This window comes from Rhipicephalus sanguineus, chromosome 8 (genome assembly GCF_013339695.2).
Source record: "Rhipicephalus sanguineus isolate Rsan-2018 chromosome 8, BIME_Rsan_1.4, whole genome shotgun sequence".
Classification (NCBI taxonomy): Eukaryota; Metazoa; Arthropoda; class Arachnida; order Ixodida; family Ixodidae; genus Rhipicephalus; species Rhipicephalus sanguineus.
In genome coordinates, this window is record NC_051183.1 from 166,384,115 (window position 1) to 166,393,873 (window position 9,759).

At 49.9% G+C, this 9,759-nt stretch overlaps 1 protein-coding gene across 2 annotated transcripts in view; it reads right to left on the bottom strand.

Moving 5' to 3' along the window:
* Window positions 1-8,719, bottom strand: part of LOC119402461 (USP6 N-terminal-like protein) — a 234,042-nt gene extending 225,323 nt beyond the window's left edge. For both annotated transcript variants that reach the window (XM_037669618.2, XM_049418653.1), the window contains exon 1: window positions 8,577-8,719. The gene's annotated coding sequence lies outside the window, so the exon portion shown is untranslated. The remainder of the gene's footprint in view (window positions 1-8,576) is intronic.
* Window positions 8,720-9,759: the final 1,040 nt, after the last annotated feature.

Genomic DNA, 9,759 nt, shown 5'->3' on the forward strand with positions numbered 1-9,759 from the left:
TTAATTTATATAACATTGAATTACTGCTGCAGCAAAATCACAAGTTTTGAGCGTGTGCAGTATCCCGGTATACGCAAAAAATTGTAGGAATACCAGGTTACCGGACGATGGTGTCGACATCTTGTGACGCTTCGTGCAACCACAGTCATGGAACCGTTTGTTTTCGCCTAGTGTTTTTGAGGGAAAAATGATCAAAAAGGCAACTCATTCGTAATTATTGCCCTGCAAGGCATTTACACTGGAAGTGCCCGATGTTTCTGCAATAACATCGGGCACTCTACTTCGGTGCTCGCCTGTGTTATTTGTGTCTCCTGTCTTCGTCCAAGTCGCGTTGCATGTATCCGAGTATGTACCAACTCGCCCAAGTCAAAGTGTTACTGCAATAACAATTTTGTGCTTGCCTGGTTCACCTTGACCCCGCTAGGTGGCGCCACCTACACAGCCTGTCATGGACTTTAGCGCTCTCACGTTTACGGATTCGGTATCCTAGGTCGCTCTAGCCTCGGTAATCCGGCTGAAACAAGGTGATCGTAAGTGGCGCTCGCCCTTCGGCTTATTTTGACTCGGCGGCTGGAGGCTCCGCGAAGCGGATATCGCGAGTAGCCACGAACGAAGGTGGATTTGCGAGATAGGGCCGTAAACGTAAAGCCTATCCGGCGAGTAGTTTACGGTCCGTAAAGGTTCGCGCATGCGCAGATTCCATCCGGTATCCGGTAACACGGTAACGTAAAAAAGTATACGTACAGGCTAAATGTCCTTAATACCGCAGCGTTAAGGCTCTTCCGTTACACACTGCACGACGTATAGTGTACGTGGTGTGTGTCTTAAGGAATTTAAAAATTAAATCCTAGTCAAACTGCGAAACAGGCGCTTAAATCTGTCACCACAATTCACGATCTTTTCGTTTCCACACCTGGCTGCAGCTGAAGGTCCCGTTAATGCCGGGTTTTTTTTTTTTTTTTTCGTCTGGAGCCACCAATTTTCAGCAAATTTTGTAAGAAATCCGAAATTAAAAAATTTCGGGACAGCTTACCCTGCGAAAAATAAGGGGGGGGGGGGGGGGCAAGCGAAGCGTTCCCGACCTTCTTTCTCGCCGAGCTCTTTCTGCACTCGACCTTCCTCCACGTGCTTAGCAGCGCAACACTTGAGCTGTTACAGGCAACAACAACGGGCTCATATCCGGGCAACAGTGAAATGACAATTAAGTCACCTCGTTAAATGATCATACGGCCGACCAGCCGAGAGAGCATCAATTATCGGAATGTAAACGGCGCACCTGCGAGAGCCGACTTTCGGTACGCCAACGACGCCGCCGAAATCTGTAACAAGCTTCTCTGGAAAACTGCATTTAGTGCAGCGGGTAGCATTCAGCGCACAGATGCACGGCTGCCTAACGAGAGCGCTTTTGTGCTGTAAGAGAGATTTACCCCGGCAGTAAGGAGTCCGAGCGAGTGGGCGAAAGAGAAGAAAAAAAAAGGGGGGGAGCGGCGCGGACGGAAGCGTTTTCTCTAGGCGGAAGCGACAGCATCGCTTCCGGGTCAGGCGTTTCACCGGGCGGCCCACATTCGCCGAGAAACGCCGCCCGATTGTCCACACTGATCACCGCCACATCGAGACGAGGGAATCGATTAGCTCCCGCCGGTGTCCATATAATACACGGCCACCACGGTTGCGCAATCAACAGGACGGCGGCAGTGGCGTAACCCTCCCCGAAAAAGATAAAAAAAAAAAACATTTCGGCCGACGCCCCTGGGTGGCGGTGTAACGCCGATAGCCTCTCCTCTACAGCTTCATGCCACAGTCCTCACAGTCCGCAGTGCGGGAGCGCCCCATCACATTTAATACAAAAAAATAAACAAGGTAAGCGGCAGAACGCGGCAACTCGTGCAAGACGTGCCAATATTCACAATTTTGTATGATAATGAACTTTAAATGTAAGCATATCCGATAACGTAATTTAGAGATTGCTCTAAGCATTTGAGTTTTATTTCTCCGTTCTGCCACACACAAACGCTCATGCTTTCAGCAACTGTACAGCAAGGGACAGGCTACGTGACACGGTCTGAACAAGGTTAATATTCGCAAATAAGAAATGGCCACCAGACAGTAATATCTGACGCAGTGTGAAGCATATCGTTAGTATTCCGTCGAGATGTTCGATTAGTCGCATATACTATTACCCCTCTTTTGCTGACCCAGCAGATCTACTTTTATCTGCACAGTGCCCACACGTTCAATTTCATTTTAAAAATATTTCGTTTTCATTTAGTATTATTCCTATGCACTGGTCGAAAACGTGCTCCCGCAGCATGTCATTAATACAGCGGCGAGTTTCTTTGTAACGTCAAGAACGGTCCCGATGCTATCTTGGCCTTGCATTGCATCACGTGTGGCTGCAAGCCGCTCTTGCACGACACCATCATCGTCGGAAAAAAACAAATAAAATAACGACAGAAATTATCGAGGCAGAGAGGATTTGTAGATTAGGGCCGAACTGCATCAGCACTCCCTCCCTCGGGCTGTGTTAAAAAGAAGGAAAATTTCCTGAGATTTTCAGACGTTCGCGCATGGCAGTTGTGTGCATCTCGAATGATTTTGTATGTTTTTCGCATTTCGAGAGTACATCTCTCTGCGCTCCCCGAAATAAGTGCTGTAGAAAGTTGGCACTCATCTTCGTTCCTTCTATTCTGACATTTCTGCGCTACGCGAAAACAGTTGCGGGTGCTATGGCACGTCGCCTGCATCGAAATGCCGCCGCCGTGGCGGGGAACCGAACCTGCGACCTCGAGTACTAGACGACCGCTGCAACTTTAGTGCGCATTGTGCAAGTGCCATTGCCACTCCGAAAAATATTTTGGGGCTGTGAATGTACAATCAAGCTGCGATAAAGCTTTCTTTTTCGTCCCTCTTTCCTTTTTCCGTATGTCAGCAGAGTGAGAACAATGGGCGATCAATGTATGTACGTGAAACTTCCACAAGGGGCGCTAAGGAATGGGTGGCGCAGTCGAGGTGGTTCGACGAAATGCCAAGACGCGTCCATCTGGAGGTCACCGGATCCAGTGGCCGCTTCATACGACAACGAACATTCTGGGAACGTGTATACGAGCGTGCATTCACGCTCTGTACGGAGATCCGCGGAGCGGAAACGGGGCGAAGGTGCGCCCATTGCGGCTGGGCTGCTGCGTCCCGTCCTTCCACCACGACGACGAGGACGGCCTCTCTCGCCGTCCCCGGTTGCTTCTCGTGCCCAGCCAAACGGAAGCACTTCTTCGGGTGAAGCACCGCGAAGGCAAAAGGCGAAACTTTGCACACCACGCTTTCCAGGCACAGAAGTTATAGGAAGAGAGTTCAAGAGGAGAGAAAAACGGCGACCACTGCATCAGTGAAACTTGGGCATCCACGTCAGAATGAGCTTTGCTCGATAACGTCTGTCCAAGATGAAAACCATTATCTCGCGTTTGTTTCTTCCTTCACTATGGCCGCGCATATGTCACACATGCCACGTAAACATAGGCTGAGATGCCAATAAAAAAGTTGGTAGTGACGCTCGTCTAAAACTGCGCCTTTCTTTTCGAGGTCCGCATAGAACACCACTTAACACTGGCGCAATGCACACGCATTTCTATATGGAACGATCACGCTGAGCTAGTCGTAACTTGTGGGCGCCTGCCGTATTGGCTAGAACCAACTTTTGTGCGCTTTGTTACTTTTAGAATATATGCTTAGAAGCCTTGACGTTACGTCACGCCGAGCGGGTGTTTCAAGCTTGCCAGCCTTCCCTCCGTTTCGCGGGAAGGTGATTTAGAAGTGCCGCATTAATGATACACTCCTCTCTAAAGCTCCTGTACCGAAGGGCGCGTTCAAGCATTTCTGAATACGAAACGACGTCTGCTACAGTTGCCTACATCTCCGCTGTATAGATGTGCTATTCTTTTGTTCACGGTGGTCTAAAAAATAACAGCGTGAGATTACGCCCGCATTGTAACTATCAAGCGCACACATCCCACTGTTACACGTGGCGAACACTAGAAGATTGTCAACTTTTTTGTAATGTAAGCGCAAAGCACGCTGCTCCTGTTCGACGCGTACACTCTGACGATAACTGTCACTGTTTTACTCGCTTTTACAAGCACTTCTTCGTGCATGTTTGAATCCTCGAGGCCGATTGCTTTCCGCCAGTCGAACTGTATGCAGGAGCAGCCCCCGTGTCAAGCTACTTTAGCTTCCACAATTCAGTTTTCTGCATTCATGCCGCTGTATGTAGCCAGCTCAACAAAATGAAAATGCACTTAATCAATCAGTTAGTTTCTAATAATGCAATTTCGCAGCTAACGACGAAAGGATCGGTAAGCAACGCCTCGTGCTTTCCTCCGCGGAAGACGAGATCTAAACGCCCGTCACCTCCTCAGTAGGGCCGATCACTCCTTCAATCGGAGGGCCATCCAGCGCGCTCTTCGCAGCAAATCTCGTTGCGCATTTCCTGCGGGCGTGCTCGCGATCGCCCAGGAGTGCTGCCCAGCAGACACACCCTGTTGCAGAACAATGTCACAAAGCGCTGCCCTTTGTGCCAGCGTACAGACTCGTTTGTGCCCCTTTCGATTGTATAACCCTCCTTCATTCCGGGTGCAGCAACCTTTTCAACCATTTTCTGTACGAGTAATTTTCCTCTACGCTTTCAAACGAAGACTGCCCCACCTCGCTTGTTCGATCCCTATAGAGCCATTCGGTCAACGGCGATATCACATTTTAAGCGTCGAAATGAACTTCCGTGCTCACAGCCCTGCCATTCACTTTATTCCCTCACTGCACTCAGCTGAACGCTCATATCGATGTCCCTGCTGGGCAAATAACGAGGTCTTCAGCGGGTAGATCAGAAGTCTATCACTGCGAGTGTAGCTTTCCGATAAATTTATGCGAATTCATTGCCAACTTCCTAATCAAAGACGAGGCCTCATTTTCCCTAGTAAAAGGAAGGCTGCGATGTGTCTCGTCTGAAAACCCCTCGCCGCGCAGTGTCTTCCGCGTGCACCAAGGGACATTGTTGAATTATAATAACTGTTGGGGTTTAACGTCTCAAAACCACGACATCATTATGAGGGTCACCGTAGCGGAGGGCTCCGGAAATTTCGACCCCCTGGGGTTCTTCAACGTGCGCCTAAAACTAAGGTCTCTAGCATTTCGCCTGCATCGAAATGCAGCCGGGTCTCGATCCGCGGCCTTCGGGTTAGCAGTCGAGCACCATGAGCAGTAGACCACCGTGGCGGGCCGTGCAAGATGTTTCTGCATTTGGCCTTTCGTGAGGCCCTCGAGTGCATGGACTACGAGTCACGGAAGCAAGCGACGTGGCACCGACAGGTACGCTGACAATATTGTGTACACCGAATCAGCTTGTTCACTGAACACGCATTTCCGTTCCAGAACACAGACAGAAACAAATTCAAGTTCGACGGTGCGCCACAATTCTCGATAGCTTTTGGAGAATTCGGATGGTGTTACGGGAAAAAAACAATAAAAGGCAAGCTTAAAAGTACTTTAGCAGTGAACCCGCTCAGCTAGGCAGATCTATGTGGCGCGCAAGCATAGCTGCCTGTCATTATTCTAAGCTGATGCATGGCCCCGAGCAGATGGCACACGTTCATTCCCGTTTTTCTGATGTCCCAGTGCGGGATCTCAAAGCTTAGCTCTTTCGTTACCGCATGAAAATGGCCATTTTTTATAGGTCTGAGGAAGAAATTTATTGCTACTATAAATAATGCTCTAGGTAACATTGCAGCACACCAAATTGTGCATAATGAATTGCTCTTTATAGATAAGACAAGTTTCAAAACAAAAAAGATGTTACAAAACTTATAAAAAATCTGAAATCTACCACTTTTGCAGGAACTTGAGAAAAACAGTACAAACAAAACACAATATCTACAAAAATATTACGAACAAACAAAATTCAAAATATACATTTTGAAGGGAATTGATCTAGGAATATTTTAAAAGAAAAATAAACAATCTGCATAAAGCCACTTTTCACACAGATCAAAAATACTGCAGACCGAAAACTGCTTCACCGCTCGTGCCATGCGGTGAAGCAGTTTCTGGTTTTCGTGAAGCACAGGTAGACGCCACAGGTTTCACAAAGAACATTCTTTTTTTTTTTTTCAACTGCGTTCCTCGTAGCACTTGCGGCAGTTTTTCCTTTTCGGCATCTTTTTGGGGTGGTGCTGCACTTTTTTTGGCATACGTCGGCATCTTTTTCGGCATACGTCAGAAGGCCCAAGATATGCATCCAAGCATATTTTTTGGTATTTCCGCAGATGGTCCTGATGACCTCTGCTGTGAAAAACAGGGGAAAAAAAAATCGCGCGCCGTCGTGAAACGTTTTGCGCTGCTCCGGTGTGCCGGGCCGAGATGCACGCCGGGCGGCCTTCTTGGTGAAACTTGAAGCTTTCTGGCTGCCGGCGGCAGCACATCCTATACAAGCGCTGTGCGTATCCTGCAGATAACCAGGACATCTCAAAGGTTGTGCACCAAGATCGGCAGATAAGCGCTTCCGACGGAAGAGACAGCTCAAGGCCGAAAACGAAACTTATCGGTACACAGCTGAGGATGGCCCGGGCTGGCTCGAAGCATCGTCGCTGTCGGCGCTTGAAGATGAGCTGGTGTCGTCTTCGGACTCATAGCTCCACTCAGCTTCACTAAATTCGTGAGCGGGTTGAGCACGCTTTCGAGCGGAACGTTTTTTCCCGCGACTCAGCCCCGCGGGTTGAAGACGCCATGGGAGCGACCGAGAGATTGCCGCGCGCGCCGACGCTAACGCCCGATGCGCCCCTCTCGCGTAGATAAAGACAAAAGAAACCAAAACTGCTGCAAACTGGCTAAAAAGGCCAGATCAACAAGTTTGAGAGGCGACGGACCTTCAGAAACGAGCTGTATTTGAATAATATTGCGCAAACTCGGAAGCAAAGCTCGCTAGTGAGTAGCAGGTGTCGTTTTCATGTAATTATCACAGCCAAAATTTAGTACCTCGCAAAACTGACGACACAATTTGATAATTGACTTCTTAGGAATCGTTTGATACCAAAATGTTGATAATAACGGAGCACAAACATGAGCTGCGCATTTTTTTCGCGAGTGTGGCAGCCACGGCCCCTTTTCCAGTAACACATGCGCATTCGTTCGCGAAAAACTCCATCAAAAAATCGCAACCTCGTCAGAGCGGGAAAATTTAAACGGATTGTAGAAGAGCAGTCCCAGAACTAAACGCGAGATGCTGCAGCATGCACGGGAAAAATTTTTAACGCGTCAAAATCGGCAGCTTTTTTCGTCGATCACCGGTGATCGATTTGAATAGGCGTGGTAACGAAAGAGTTAGGGCCTAGTCCTGCGACGAGACACGCGAAAGTGCATACTGGAAACCGCATTTTTTTGCTCGCCTGCACAGCTGCGCAACAGTGAACGCGGGGTGCAGCAGCACAGCCCAGCAGCTGCGTTCCGAGGGCAATACACTCGGCGACGACCTGCCGAAGCGCTCTTTCACCTCCCTCCTACCACAAACAGTTCCGTGCAGCACTACGATGCGCTAGCTTTCATTCACCCCTTGGAATGCACTCGTGAAAACATCGTTTGGGCATCCCGCGGCCACTGATAACCTGCGCTAAAAGGTGACGGATTTTTTTTTTTTTTGTACATTACAACACGCTTTTGGGAGACACGTGAAAGCGGAAGTGAACTGAAAGAAAACTGGCAGAAACCCAGTTTTTAATCTGGGGGCTAGCAATTGGGCCCCATACACAACGACATCGTTGGGCAACGCCACAAGGGAATTGAATGCGCCGTATCGATGAAGGCAGGAAGGCGCAATCCAAGCGGATCGTACAGCGGAGCACACGCTGCCCACGCCTATGACTGTGATGGCTTTCTCTCGTACGAAGCAGGCATTGACGTCATTTTGCATGCGAAGGCAAGTTTCCTTCGAGCGCTGTCAGAGAGCCGTGAATGCGCCGGTGCAGTCTCGTTCAACGCGCCGACCGGTATCAACGAATGACATCACGTAACACACGGGCTTCTTCTACATCGGCCGCATACCGAGCTGCTACATTCCGACGAGGAGGAAGTTGGAAGCTGCCGGGCAAACCGGCACAGCGCCGTACGAAACATGGCTCAGAGCCGTTGCCAGCTTTCACGAGGGTCGCCGCAAAAAATGCGCGTAGGTGCGCTCGACGAGGTGGCAACCGCGACACCGATCACGGCCCCGGGCGGAGAGAAGCGGCGAGCCCACTATCGGTCCAACTCTCGGTGGCACCGCGGGGAGGGGGGTGGTGATCAGCAATCGTCGAACACGTTAACGCACCACGGTCCCGCGTGAACAGGAGTCCTTACAGCGGGAATGTATAAGCCTAACGAATATCGACCACGGCCCACCAAGGGTCGGTGCCGGAGCGGAGCACGTTAGACACACAAAAAGAAGCAAAAGGTAGGTTTCTGGGGCTGTGACTGGGCCGCTGTGCTGCCGTTTGAGCCGCCGGCACTTGCGCGGCGCTTGTTGGCAGCATCGCCGGGGCGGCAGAAGCGTGCCTACTCACCGGTTTGGTGCGCTGTCGCATACGCCGGCTCTGGTAATCCTTTTTTAGGCGGCAGATTTCGTTCACGAAAACTCGGCAAGGGGCTGACAGAACGGGCTGCACAAACGGGCCATGGCGCATCCGCCTCCTGAAGTCACGTGACGACTTTTGTTGCGCCATCTCTTGGATGCAAACGCAAGCACGCCAAGTGGTTGCCAGACTGCCTAGGAGCAGTTTCGAAATTGCGATCGGTTTCGGTTTCGTATTTGCTGGCGAGTTTGAAATGGAATCACAGGAAAGGTTGCACAAAAAAGCCAAGGCCAGCTACATTTTCACAGTAGTGTTGCGCGCATTCTCCTCCGAAGATTTGACCGGCAGCACGAGTAATGGAAAATAACTCCAAGTGCATCCCCGCAGGGACGGGTCCGTTTGAAAGAGCAGCTACTTAAAGGCCAACTCCGGCGATTTTTCGAGGTCGATGGATCTCAATGAAATTCGCTGGGTACGTTCATTTGCACGTTTTCGGCGTTTATGCCAAATTACAGGCTTGAGACACGCGCAGATTGTTTGCAAATGAATTTTAAAGATCGTCTGCAAACGCCCTCCTGGCTTCCCACAATTATTGGCAACATTGCGTCTGTGACGTCTGTATTGGGAAGGCGGCGGAAGTGACGCAGCCGAGGGCACCGCTAATTTCGGCGCTTCGGCCACTACAGCGAGCGTCTGCTGTGCACAAGGCGACAGACAGCGTTGGTTTGGCCGGCGCTTCGCTGGTCGTCCCGGCTGTCACAGTTTTCATACTCGGCGCCAGCGTGACCGGCATGCCTTGCACGACTTCCGGTTCGTTCGTAACAACATCTACGTCATACGTAGACGGTTGGGTTTCGGTTTCGGTGTTGCGCTTTTTTGCTTCTTTAAAATTATTCTCCAATTTGCCGAGTATTTCTGCTATCGGGCGCGTAACAGGAGCCTCTCAGGAACATAAAAGCACCATTACTTTGACATGGCCAAAAAATCGCCGGAGTTTTAATGAGTATACTCGCGGACAACTTTTCTTGGCAATGAAGGGAAGGCTATGAAGGGAAGGAATGAAGGGAAGGGAAGAGCCGAACTACGCGTGTGCTGCCGCTGAAGATTATAATCCCACAATCGCGTCCGTGTTTTTGCGTGAGATAAAAAACAGCAACATTACTTTATTTTCTAA